Source organism: Schistocerca americana, chromosome 5 (genome assembly GCF_021461395.2).
Source record: "Schistocerca americana isolate TAMUIC-IGC-003095 chromosome 5, iqSchAmer2.1, whole genome shotgun sequence".
NCBI classification, from domain to species: domain Eukaryota; kingdom Metazoa; phylum Arthropoda; class Insecta; order Orthoptera; family Acrididae; genus Schistocerca; species Schistocerca americana.
The window spans coordinates 666,727,417-666,741,666 of NC_060123.1; the positions used below are offsets into that span (position 1 = coordinate 666,727,417).

The 14,250-nt window shown below is 44.4% G+C and overlaps 1 protein-coding gene and 1 non-coding gene across 2 annotated transcripts in view; one reads left to right on the plus strand and one right to left on the minus strand.

Moving 5' to 3' along the window:
* The window catches only part of LOC124615328 (dickkopf-related protein 3-like), a 170,205-nt gene that overhangs the window by 128,206 nt on the left and 27,749 nt on the right, over window positions 1-14,250 (plus strand). The window lies entirely within an intron of this gene.
* Window positions 9,878-9,952, minus strand: Trnat-ugu. Its single transcript has one exon. It is a non-coding gene; the product is annotated as a tRNA-Thr (tRNA).

Here is a 14,250-nt window from a genome sequence, read left to right on the forward strand (position 1 = left end):
TTAAGTCTGTGTGCTACATTTACTCTTTCTCTTAGGACTTGCGGAACAACGTAGTTCGTGTCAACCAATCCCAGTTCTGCAATATTTATATCGGACAGTATTGTGAAGAACAGTATTCTACACTTAGAAAAACAAGTTTCTCCTGCTTTAACATAACACTTCTGTGAGATACTTATATCGGCTTTATTGTAGTCAGAGGTAAGACTCTCCACGTAGTTTATGGGTAGATAATTAAAGCCGTATGCTGATAGGACATAGCTGATAAGCTTTTCTCGGTCTTGAACACCTGAAAAACTTACTTGCACGCCTTTCAATTTTCGGGTATTCTTAGCAGTTCAAATGGTTCAAATGGCTCTGAGCACTATGGGACTCAACTGCTGTGGTCATAAGTCCCCTAGAACTTAGAACTACTTAAACCTAACTAACCTAAGGACATCACACACATCCATGCCCGAGGCAGGATTCGAACCTGCGACCGTCGCGGTCGTGCGGTTCCAGACTGTAGCGCCTTTAACCGCTCGGCCACTTCGGCCGGCTTATTCTTAGTAGCCCCGTACACAAACTGCAGAACGTTACTAAACACAACACAACACAATAGTTTTTCTGTACGTATTCTGGTAATTGACGCCACATGTAAGTAAGTGTCACAGAGTAAAGTGGGGCACATTGTAAATACTTTTTTTTGTGTCTAATACACGTAAACACTGGTGGCCAAGGTCGAATGCACGATTCATTACGTAGTTGTATATTGTAGCCTCCAGCCTGGTAATGCTGCTTAGCCAAGGAAGTCCTAAAAGTTACTGCAGTCACATGCCTGAAACTTTATAAAATCTGTAATGTGTTTACTAATATCTTTGTTCACTCCCGGACTTGTGTTTGACGTATAAATTTGATTTGTTTTATGTATCTTTACTGTTGGAGCTTAACCGCGTTAGACAGTCTATTCCAACTATCTTATCGTTATCCACTATCTCATTGCAGTTTTCCTGGCTTTCGTCTCCCATGCAGAAGTCGTGGGTTGATATAAGTAGTCTCACACTCCATTTCATTACAGTTTCCGGCAAAGTCTTGCGTTATGTCCAAATCCAAAAGGTAATAGTCGTCTACATGCAGGTGTTGCAATATGTCAGGCAGCTCTTCCATTAGAACATCCATTTTAACATCAGCTAATTCCACTTTATATGGTATAACCACAGGATTTTTATATTTCCTCGAAATAGTTTCCAGCGCTTGCTTGTCGATTTTTTCCCATATACGTCTTGCTGTCATACTGTCATTCCCGTGCACGCAGCTTCGCCTTGACGCATTGTCTCGCAGTGACGAAATTGGAGAATTTACTACGTACATAATAGTTAACTGAACCACAAACTCCTTCTTTAATGTTACAGACCGCCATTTTTCTTATTGTTCTTGACAGTCAACTTGATCACAGATTTTAACCACCATAACGTTATCGCAAAACGTTCTGTAATAGGTGTTAACACTTTCACATTCTTCTTGCTGAGTAGTATACTAGCTTCGTTGTAATTTATGTTGCCAACGCCAGTAGCATGGAAGAAGATCACCAGGAAAACTGCAATGTGATAGTGGAATAGACTGTCTAACGTGGTTAAGCTCCAACAGTAGAATAAAGATATATGAGGGTTGGAACTTTAGTAGTTCCAACCCTCGTATGTAAAAAGTTTGTATGTCAGTTCACAATTGCAGGAGTGAACGAAGATATTGGTAACCACGTTATAGATTTTATAAAGTTCCAGACATGCAATTACAGAAACTTTTAGGTCTTCCTTGGGTAAGCAGCATGACAGTACCAGGTTGGAGGCTACAATATATAACTACAGAATGGCTTGTGTATTCAACCCCCTTAGCCCTACTAGGTAACCGGATGGGAGAGGGGGACAAGAGGAGGAATTTGGAGGGAGGTGCGGTAGGGTGGTTGCTTCTCTCAGTGTCCTCTGCCGGGAGCAGATTATGCAGATGCTGCAGCCAGAAGTGAGGTGGCAAAGTAAACCACCACGAACATTGGGCAGTTGTGGTGGTGACCTGGCTGCTGGGCAGTCACAAAAATATGAGCACAGTATTCTGAGAGACTACAGTCTCCTGGTTTAGACAAGTTTATCGGAATTATCCCAAGCAGTGGCATGCAACAGGAAGTGAGCACTTGAGAGGGGGGGGTATCAACATCAAAGGGTTGCCGCCACCTAACACTTTGTTCAGTAATCAGCATGACCTCCGGACTGTGCACAACACGAGATGGCTGGCAGTGCAGTATTCGACAGCGGTCGTGGGGCACGAGCAGACGTAGTGCACTCTCTTGGACACTGGCTCATGGTGCAGCATGGCGAAGTGGTTAAGATACGGGCACGCAGTGCCCTGCGGTTTCTGCGAAATTTTTTTAACAGTGTAATTACATGCGGTGAGTTATGTTGACGTCTATTTCGTGACAGTATTTCTTGCATGACTGGAAAAAAATCGATCTATTTAATTACTTATTCATGATGTATTTCATAAGGGCTTCATCTTCTAATACAGCAAAGAATGATGAGCAAGTGAAATCCAGCCCCCGCGAATTAAATTTTATGAGAAAACAGTATATCTTTCGCTATGTAATTGAATTTTGTGTTGCCAGTTCCTTCCTCTCCAGCACAGACCTGCCAATTTTCTGTTGGGGGATGGGAAGTGGGGCTTTGGAGCTTAGTGGAGGGGGATAGGTTAAGTAATTCATCGATTTAATCAATTAGTCAATTTGATATCAAAGGTGTGCTTGTATTGGCGAGGTGGAGGTGGAGGACAGATTATCCCCAAGAGGTCATAAACCACTTAACAGAACAATAGGTTAGGGGGAGGGGTAGGGGGTCATAAATCAATCAAGTTTTCGCTGAATGTATGCAGCCTGCACAAACAAAACGCCCCGACACCCACTTAGCCCTGCTACTCACGCGTGGATCGTCGGCTGTGGAGGCCCATCGTTTAGAGTGTTAGGTGCACTGTGTGTTCAGACATACTTGTACTCTGCCCAGCAATAAAGTCTGATGTTTGTTCCGCCACAGTTTGCAGTCTGTTCTGTTTTACCAGTCTGCTCAGTCTGTGACAACTGACATCTGTAATGAGAGGGCCTCCCAACACCACGACGTCTGGACGTGGTTCCACCTTGGTTTTGCCACGTGTTGAAGACACTCGCCACAGCACTCCTCGAACATCCGACAAGTTGTGTAGTTTCCCAAATGCTCATCTCAGGCCTCTGGGCCATCACAATTTGCCCTCGGTCAAACTCGGATAGGTCACGCGCCTTCCCCATTCTACACACAGACAGCACGCTCACTGATACTACATGCGCCGTGCGTGTGTCCGACCGGCAGTCATTCCTCCCCAGGTGACGCCACTATCGCCTGGACGGGTTTATACCGATAGTAGGTCGCTGGGCATAATGTTCTGGCTGATCAGTGTATATACTCTCGTAAATAATTCGAACGTTGTTGCTTGTAGTAATTTCGTTCATTACAATCACAGAAATTGTTCAAAATTACAGATAATGTTATCGTTCGGAGATTACAAGTTCTTCTTCCGTGTGTTTTTGCTTTTAGGAAGCTTTAATTGTCGAGTGCTAGTAATAGTGTTCCATAGATTTCGTGTTTGTTTTGAATACAGTCAGAGAGCGTCCCTTTAGTCAACCATAGTGCCAGTAGTGCTAGTGTTTGTTTTCAATACAGTCCAGAGAGAGGCAGTGCTTTTTTCATTGTTTCCTACAAGAAGTGGCTAGCAGTCACAGTTTAGTCAACAATCAGTCGCCTTTAGTGAATTAGCAGTCTAGTTAAAAGTTGACTAACTCTCTGCAGTAAATTGATTTCTTAGGATGGATAGGATGCGTGACTGCTGTGTACGGACGCAGGAGGAGCTGGCCACTGTTCGCGAACAGCTGAGTGTGTTGATGGCCGCGGTCAGCCGTCTTCACGCTGCTGCCTCGGAGTGTAGCGGCAGTGGGGAGTCTGGTGCGTCGCATGGTACACCCCAGGTGTTACATGCTTCACCCACTGTCCCTGCTGCCGCGACATCTTCGCGGGTAACGGGCGCGGTTGGGCCACCCTCTCCCCAACGGGAGTGGCGGGTTCAGCGGCGTTCGCAGCGCACGAGGCGGAGGGTAAATGTGGAGGGTGGCCGTGTGGCATCGCCCGCTCTGCCTGTGAGTGGACATGTGGCCGCTCCTTCAGCAAGGTCCGAGCAGGCACACGGGGAGAGGGGTTTATTAGTGATTGGGAGCTCCAACGTTAGGCGAGTGATGGAGCCCCTTAGGGAAATAGCGGAAAGGTCAGGGAAGAAGGCCAGTGTTCACTCTGTCTGCTTGCCGGGGGGTCTCATCCGAGATGTGAAGGAGGCCCTGCCGGCGGCGATAGAGAGCACTGGGTGCACCCGACTGCAAATTGTTGCTCATGTCGGCACCAATGACTCCTGCCGTCTGGGTTCAGAGGTCATCCTCAGTTAGTACAGGCGGTTGGCGGAATTGGTGAAGGCGGAAAGCCTCGCTCGCGGGGTGGAATCAGAGCTAACTATTTGTAGTATCGTTCCCAGAACCGATCGCGGTCCTCTGGTTTGGAGCCGAGTGGAAGGCTTAAACCAGAGGCTCAGACGATTCTGCGGAGATCTGGGGTGCAAATTTCTCGACCTCCGCTATCGGGTGAAGAAATGTAGGGTCCCCCTGAATAGGTCAGGCGTGCACTACACGCCGGAAGCGGCTACGAGGGTAGCGGAGTACGTGTGGAGTGCACATAGGGGTTTTTTAGGTTAGAGAATTCCCTCCCTAGGCCCGACAAGACGCCTCCTGAGACGCGGCAAGGTAGGAGCAGGCAAAATGCAACAGGGAATAAGAGTATTAATGTGCTAATAGTAAACTGCTGGAGCGTCTATAGAAAGGTCCCAGAACTGCTCTCATTAATAAACGGTCACAACGCCCATATAGTACTGACAGAAATTTGGCTGAAACCAGACGTAAACAGTAATGAAATCCTAAACTCAGATTGGAATGTATACCTCAGAGACAGGCTGGACAGTGAAGGGGGAGACGTGTTTATAGCGATAAGAAGTGCAATAGTATCGAAGGAAATTGACGGAGATCCGAAATGTGAAATAATTTGGGCGAAGGTCACGGTTAAAGCAGGCTCAGACATGGTAATTGGATGTCTATATAGTCTCCCTGGCTCAGCAGCTGTTGTGGCTGAGATTTTAATTTGCCGGATATAGACTGGGAGACTCAAACGTTCATAACGGGTGGCAGGGACAAAGAATCCAATGAAATTTTTTTAAGTGCTTTATCTGAAAACTACCTTGAGCAGTTAAACAGAGAACCGACTCGTGGCGATAACATATTAGACCTTCTGGTGACAAACAGACCCGAATTATTTGAAACAGTTAATGCAGAACAGGGAATCAGCGATCATAAAGCGGTTACTGCTTCGATGATTTCAGCCGTAAATAGAAATATTAAAAAAGGTAGGAAGATTTTTCTGTTTAGCAAAAGTGACAAAAAGCAGATTACAGAGTACCTGACGGCTCAACACAAAAGTTTTGTCTCAAGTACAGATAGTGTTGAGGATCAGTGGACAAAGTTCAAAACCATCGTACAATATGTGTTAAATGAGTATGTGCCAAGCAAGATCGTAAGAGATGGAAAAGAGCCACCGTGGTACAACAACCGAGTTAGAAAACTGCTGCGGAAGCAAAGGGAACTTCACAGCAAACATAAACATAGCCAAAGCCTTGCAGACAAACAAAAATTACGCGAAGCGAAATGTAGTGTGAGGAGGGCTATGCGAGAGGCGTTCAATGAATTCGAAAGTAAAGTTCTATGTACTGACTTGGCAGAAAATCCTAAGAAATTTTGGTCTTATGTCAAAGCGGTAGGTAGATGAAAACAAAATGTCCAGACACTCTGTGACCAAAATGGTACTGAAACAGAGGATGACAGACTAAAGCCCGAAATACTAAATGTCTTTTTCCAAAGCTGTTTCACAGAGGAAGACTGCACTGTAGTTCCTTCTCTAGATTGTCGTACAGATGACAAAATGGTAGATATCGAAATAGACGACAGATGGATAGAGAAACAATTAAAATCACTCAAAAGAGGAAAGGCCGCTGGACCTGATGGGATACCAGTTCGATTTTACACAGAGTACGCGAAGGAACTTGCCCCCCTTCTTGCAGCGGTGTACCGTAGATTTCTAGAAGAGCCTAGCGTTCCAAAGGATTGGAAAAGGGCACAGGTCATCCCCGTTTTCAAGAAGGGACGTCGAACAGATGTGCAGAACTATAGACCTATATCTCTAACGTCGATCAGTTGTAGAATTTTGGAACACGTATTATGTTCGAGTATAATGACTTTTCTGAAAACTAGAAATCTACTCTGTAGGAATCAGCATTGGTTTCGAAAAAGACGGTCGTGTGAAACCCAGCTCGCGCTATTCGTCCACGAGACTCACAGGGCCATAGACTCGGGTTCACAGGTAGACGCCGTGTTTCTTGACTTCCGCAAGGTGTTCGATTCAGTTCCCCACAGTCGTTTAATGAACAAAGTAAGAGCATATGGACTATTAGACCAATTGTGTGATTGAATTGAAGAGTTCCTAGATAACAGAACGCAGCATGTCATTCTCAATGGAGAGAAGTCTTCCAAAGTAAGAGTGATTTCAGGTGTGCCGCAGGGGAGTGTCAAAGGACCGTTGCTATTCGCAGTATACATAAATGACCTTGTGGATAACATCGGAAGTTCACTGAGGCTTTTTGCAGATGATGCTGTGGTGTATCGAGAGGTTGTAACAATGGAAAATTGTATTGAAATGCAGGAGGATCTGCAGCGAATTGACGCATGGTGCAGGGAATGGCAATTCAATCTCAATGTAGACAAGTGTAATGTGCTGCGAATACATAGAAAGAGAGATCCCTTATCATTTAGCTACAATATAGCAGTTCAACAACTGGAAGCAGTTAATTCCATTAATTGTCTGGGAGTACGCATTAGGAGTGATTTAAAATGGAATGATCATATAAAGTTGATCGTCGGTAAAGCAGATGCCAGACTGAGGTTCATTGGAAGAATCCTAAGGAAATGCAATCCGAAAACAAAGGAAGTTGGTTACAGTACGCTTGTTCGCCCACTGCTTGAATACTGCTCAGCAGTGTGGGATCCGTACCAGATAGGGTTGATAGAAGAGATAGAGAAGATCCAACGGAGAGCAGCGCGCTTCGCTACAGGATCATTTAGTAATCGCGAGAGCGCTACGGAGATGACAGACAAACTCCAGTGGAAGACTCTGCAGGAGAGACGCTCAGTAGCTCGGTACGGGCTTTTGTTAAAGTTTCGAGAACATAACTTCACCGAAGAGTCAAGCAGTGTATTGCTCCCTCCTACGTATATCTCGTGAAGAGACCATGAGGATAAAATCAGAGAGATTAGAGCCCACACAGAAGCATACCGACAATCGTTCTTTCCACGAACAATACGAGACTGGAATAGAAGGGAGAACCGATAGAGGTACTCAGGGTACCCTCCGCGACACACCGTCAGGTGGCTTGCGGAGTATGGATGTAGATGTAGAAATATATGACATAGGATACAGGTTAAATACATATTATTATTTTCAAGGAAATGTAAGTGAAATGATTCAATAATGCTGATTACATTTTTGTTAATTGCAATGAACCTACATTATCCTATGTATTCATACCATATTTCCTGCTTCAAATATGAGTACATTATTTTTTGGTGTAGACAGAATTTGGATATATAATCCAGTAGCCTAAATACACAGCTTGTTTACATTGTCAATTAGTTTCGTATGTGAATTATAGTAATTACGAAGTAATTAGGTGGTGTTATGTCAAACAGTTGTACAACAAGATGACAGCATGACAACGGGAGTTGTTACAGGTTCCTCACAGTATCAGATACAGTATATTTGGTGCCTCTTTTGTTATCCAATTGATTGTAAATGAAAAGTCCTATTTGCAGCCAACCGAATCGACAACATCTGCGTCGGCATGGATACTCTGCAAATCACACTTAGGTGACTCATCTAACCACCTTCACAACAATTCTTGATTATTCCAATATCCGACAGCCCGCGGAAAAAACGTACACCTATTTCTTTTCGTGAGCTTTGATGATGGTTTCCTCCCATGTAGGCCGCAGTCAACAAAATATTTTCGCATTCTGAGGAGAAAATTGGTGACTGAAATTTCGTGAGAAAATTCCACCGCTAAGATAGACGGCTTTGTCTTAATGATTTCCACCCCAAATTCTGTATCGTGTCAGTGGCACTCTCTCCCCTATTTCACGACAATACAAACCGTGCTGCCCTTCCTTGAACTTTCTCAAAGTACTCCTTTAATCCTATCTGGTAAGGATCCCAGACAGCGTGGTAGTACTCCGAAAGGACGGACAGGCGTTGTGCAGGCAGTCTATTTAGTAGATCTGTTACATTTTCTAAATATTCTGCCAATGAAACGCAGTCCTTGGTTTTCTTTCTCCACAACATTTTCTGCGAATTTTTACCAATTTAAGTTGTTCGTAATTGTAATTCCTAGGTATTTAGTTGACCTTACGGCCTTTAGATTTGACTTACATGTCGTGTAACTTATGTGGGTGACCTCACACTTTTCATTATTTAGCGTCAATTGCCAATTTACGCACCATTCAGATGTCTTTTTCTAAATCGTTTTCCAATTTGTTTTGATCTTCTGATGAGTTTATTAGGCGATAAACGACAGCAGGATCTGCAAACAACCTAAGACAGCTGCTCAGATTGTCTCCTGCATCGTTTATATACATAAGGTAGAGGATAGGGCCTATAACCTTGGGGCCTATCGTGGGGAACGCCAAAAATCACTTCTGTTTTACCCGATGACTTTCCGGCAATTACTACAAACTGTGACCCCTCTGACAGGAAATCACGAGCCTAGTCACATAATCGAAGCGATATTCCACAAGTACGCAATTTCATTCCAAGCAGCCTGTGTTGTACAGTGTACAAACCCTTCTGGGAATCGAGAAAAACATCGTCAATTTGAAATCCCTTGTCAGTAGCACTCAACACTTCATGTGAGTAAAGAGCTAGTTACGTTTCACAAGAAAGATGTTTTTAAATCCGTGTTAACTGTGTGTCAATATACCGTTCTCTTCAAGGTAATTCATAATGCTCTAACACAATATATGTTCCAAAATCCTACTGCATATCGAAGTTGAAGAAATAGGCCTGTAGTTTAGTGGATTACTTCTACTATCTTTCTTGAATATAGGTGTGACCTGTGCAACTTTCCAGTCGTTGGGTACGTATCTTTCGTCGAGCGAGCGGTTGTATATGACGAAGTATGAAGCCATTGCATCAGCATACTCTGAAAGGAACCTAATTGGTACACAGTCGGGACCGGAAGAGTTGCTTTTATTGAGTGATTTAAGTTGCTTCACTAATCCGAGGGTATCTATTTCTAAGTTTCTCATGTTGGCAGCTGTTCTTGATACGAATTCTGAAACATTTACTTTGCATTCTATTTCGGAAAGCTCTAATTCTGCTTTGGCAGCACTATCGTCGATAGTACATCCATTGCTATCGCGCAGAGAAGGCATTGCTTTGCCCTGCCGCTTGCATAATTTACATACAGGGTGACAATTATTGAACTTCATGAAATAAAATCGTCATAACTTCTGAACACTTTTCGTTAGGACGTTCAAACATCACGGTTGGCCGCGGGGAATGATGGGAATTAGCATGCGCTGTATGCTTTGGTTTAGCGACGGAGCCCACTTTAATTTGGATAAATTAGAATTATATTAATACCTTCAGCTGCTAACGGGCGTTGATATATATCAACGGGGACAGGTGAAAATGTGTGCCCCGACCGGGACTCGAACCCAGGATCTCCTGCTTACATGGCAGACGCTCTATCCTTCTGAGCCACCGAGGGCACAAAGGATAGCGCGACTGCAGGGACTATCTCACGCACGCCTCCCGCGAGACCCACATTCTCACCTTGTATGTCCACACACTACATTCGTAGTGTCCCGCCCCAACACACTCATTACTCGTGGAAGACATTCTTACCAAGTCCGAAAGAATGGATACTGTATCCATATAAGTATATTAATTTGGATAGGTTGGTCAATAAGCAAGATTGGCGCATTTGGGGAACTGAGAACCCGCATTTCGCGACCGAGAAGTCTCTTCACCCTCAAATGGTGACTGCGTGGTGAGCAGTGTCCAGTCACGGAATAATCGGTGCGATATTCCTTGATGGCACGGTGACTACCGAACAGTACGTGGAGGTTTTGGAAGATAATTTCATCCCTATTATCAAAAGTGGCCATGATTTCGGCAAGCTTTGGTTCATGCAAGACCGAGCTCGACCCCATCGAAGCAAGAGTGTGTTTTATGTCCTGCAGGAACACTTTGGGGACCGCGTTCTGGCTCTGGGGTACCCAGAGGTCACAAGCATGCGCCTCGATACCGCCATATTCTCCGGGTCTGAATACATGCGACTCCTTTTTGTGGGGCTGTATTAAAGACAAGGTGTGCAGCAATAATGATCTGGAAACAGCCATTCAGGAGGTCATCGACAGCATCCATGTTCCAACACTTCAGCAGGTCATGCAGTATTTCACTGTTCGTCTGCACCATATCATCGCCAATGATGGCAGGCATATCGAACACGTCATAACCTAAATCCTAATATCTGTAGTGACGTCTACATAAAGTGTGTGTTGCTGCACCACGAAGATGACGTGCTACAGACACGAAATTTAATCGACAGGAAGAAGATGCTATCATATGCAAATGATCAGCTTTTCAGAGCATTCACACAAGGTTGGCGCCGGTGGCGACACCTGCAACGTGAGGAAAGTTTCCAACCGATTTGTCATACACAAACAGCCGTTGACCAGCGTTGCCTGCTGAAACGTTGTTGTGATGCCTCGTGTAAGGAGGAGAAATGCCTACCATCACGTTTCCGACTTTGATAAAGGTCGGATTGTAGCCTATCGCGATTGCGGTTTATCGTATTGCGACATTGCTGCTCGCGTTGGTCGAGATCCGATGACTGTTAGCAGAATATGGAATCGGCTGGATCCCAACGGCCTCGTATCACTAGCAATCGAGATGACAGGCATCTTATCCGCATGGCTGTAACGGATCGTGCAGCCACGTCTCGATCCCTGAGTCAACAGATGGAGAGTTTGCAAAACATCAACCATCTGCACGAACAGTTAGACGACGTTTGCAGCATCATGGACTATCAGCTCGGAGACCATGACTGCGGTTACCCTTGACGCTGCATCACAGACAGCAGCGCCTGCGATGGTGTACTCAACGACGAACCTGCGTGCACGAATGGCAAAACGGCATTTTTTCGGGTGAATCCAGGTTCTGTTTACAGCAATATAATGGTCGCAACCGTGTTTGGCGACATTGCGGTGAACGCACATTGGAAGCGTGTATTCGTCATCGCCATTCTGGCGTATCACCTGCCGTGATGGTATGCGGTGCCATTGGTTACATGTTCGCATTGACGGTACTTTGAACAGTGCACGTTACATTTCAGATGAGCTACGACCCGTGGCTCTACCCTTCATTCTATCCCTGCGAAATTCTACATTTCAGCAGGATAATGCACGACCGCATGCTGCGGGTCCTGTACGGGACTTTCTGGATACAGAAAATGTTCGACTGCTGCCCTGGCCAGCAGATTCTCCAGATCTCTCACCAATTGAAAACGTCTGGTCAATGGTGGCCGAGCAACTGGCTCGTCACAGTACGCCAGTCACTACTCTTGATGAACTGTGGTGTCTTGTTGAAGCTGCATGGGCAGTTGTACCTGTACACGCCATCCAAGCTCTGTTTGACTCAATGCTCAGGCGTATCAAGGCCGTTATTACGGCTAGAGATGGTTGTTCTGGATACTGATTTCTCAGGATCTATGCACCCAAATTGCGTGAAAATGTAATTACATGTCAGTTCTAGTATAATATATTTGTCCAATGAATACCCGTTTATCATCTGGATTACTTCTAGATGTAGCAATTTTAATGGTCAGTAGTGTATTAGCCGATACCTTGCCATGAAGTTGTTGCAAATTACATTGCAGAGCTCAGAAGCCGAAATTAAATGTATTGGTCCTACCTAACAACTTAGCAATCAATCAAGCGATCCAAATTAGCTTCGAATCTTATGAAAAACAGGTTGTTAAGTCTGAGTATAGCACGAAATGGGATTTCGTTGGCGGGAGCAAGTATTACAGCGACAGGCGCAGCCTACAGATTTGTCGCGTCGCTGCATACGTTGTTAGTTGGGCCCTTCCCGCAAACGTTCCGTCAGCAGCCCAAAGGCGGCGCCTGTGCGAACGTGAAGTCCTGTAGTGGCGAAAGGATGAGAAAAGCTGTGAACCTAAATTGGCGCGAAGGAGAGCTGTTTACATCAGTTTATTTTTAAGTAGTTGACAGGCCCACTGGTGTTGACACGATGTAGCTACGTGCGTAATAATCTTATCAAAGCGCGGCGGATCCGTTGCGCTGATGGTTCCGTCGCCACAGAGAAATACGCTATGCAGGGGAAAGCACCGAGACAGGCGAGTGACAACAGATGTCGCGGGGGAATAACAGCGGACATATCTCGTGGAACTGCCGATAGCTGAAAGGGTTGCGTAAGCGTTCGCCAGTACGCTAAACAGAAACGCCACTTTGCACGCTCGTGGAACCCACCATGTCTTCCTCTCTCTCGCTTTCTTTTCTCTCTCTCTCTCTCTCTCTCTCTCTCTCTCTCCTTTTTCTCAAAAAATAAAGAACAGCTTTGACGTGAGCAAGTATTCAAACCGCAAATGATCCTCATCCATGCCCGGTTTAAGGTCGCTCATAGCACTGATGAACTTTGGGGTCCCTCTTCACCGAAATGTACTCAACAGTTCTTTAAATGTATTACTTTACTTCCATATCATATGTGAAAGTAACGTTGAAATAAAACTTTATTTCACTAATTTAAGCGCGAACAGATGGTAGGTGCGGTCCTATTTGAGCCTTAGCCCTGACAATATAATCAACATTACCCAAAATACTAAAACTGCACATCATAGTTTATTACTTTTGCTAGCTTCAGACACATCGAAAGGAAATAATAAGTGTGTCATCAAAAAAAATTGAAACAAATTATTTAGACGTCTATCTACTTAGTATATTGACTGAAACTGATCAAGTGATCAGTGTCTCTACAGTGCGTATATGCGGACAATAAAAAAAAGAAACATACTTTTCGTGGATAAAAATACACTTATTCTCTGGTGAAAATACACTGTTCTTCCGGGTGAAAGTACATTTATTTCCTTCTTAAGTGACTATATACTTTCTGTGGAGTTGTAAAACTTAACAAATCCTTTAGACGGTGAAGGATTTGTACACCGGAATCGAACTTCCCGGCAATTTTGGGCAACGGAACCCAGCAAAAAACAATGCGTTTTGGAAAGATCTTGGATGCGCGTATTACGAAAGTATAAACACGAATTTCACCAGTTACAGCACGGTAGCTTCTGAAGCACTGAAATCGAAATTGTGATGTGCTTTTCCGTCAGCCAATCGCACCTCATTATCACGTGATGTCGCCAGCCAATGACAGCAGATATTTGGAGCATAGGACACGTAATGTGGTCAGCCCTTAGCAACATCACTGTTAATCAGCGCGGACACACAAATAGAAAAAGTTAACGGTTTAAACTGATATACGAACAGTGTAACCACAGGAAAAGCTAAGCTTTCAGATGTAATATTAGTCGTCAACTTTTTTCTGCGTTTTTTTTTTTTTATCCGAGAATGTGATTGGGCAGGATCCTAAGAGCACCAGCTTAAATTGCAGCGGCTGAATGTTTCTGACAAGCACGATTGTAGATTTCAGTGCTGTGCACCGAACATTTCGTGGATTGTGGATTACTTGAATGAAATCTTCTGTCGAGCGCTTCGACTTCTCCATAATAAAGCCAATTACGTGAGGAATTGCTCAAGAACTCACTTTGTGGTTTATGTTTTCTGTCAGCGTTTTGCATAATTTGTAATCTATGAAAGAACTGAAATAAATATGAGAAACCAGCCTTGAAACTTGGTCTTCTTAGCGTGTGTTAACATTTTAAGATATATCAAACACATATGTTTCAGCAAAATTTTAAATAATGATATAAATCTCTGGTGTTGTGGGCCCGAAATTATTCCCAGTGGCCGGCCGAAGTGGCCGT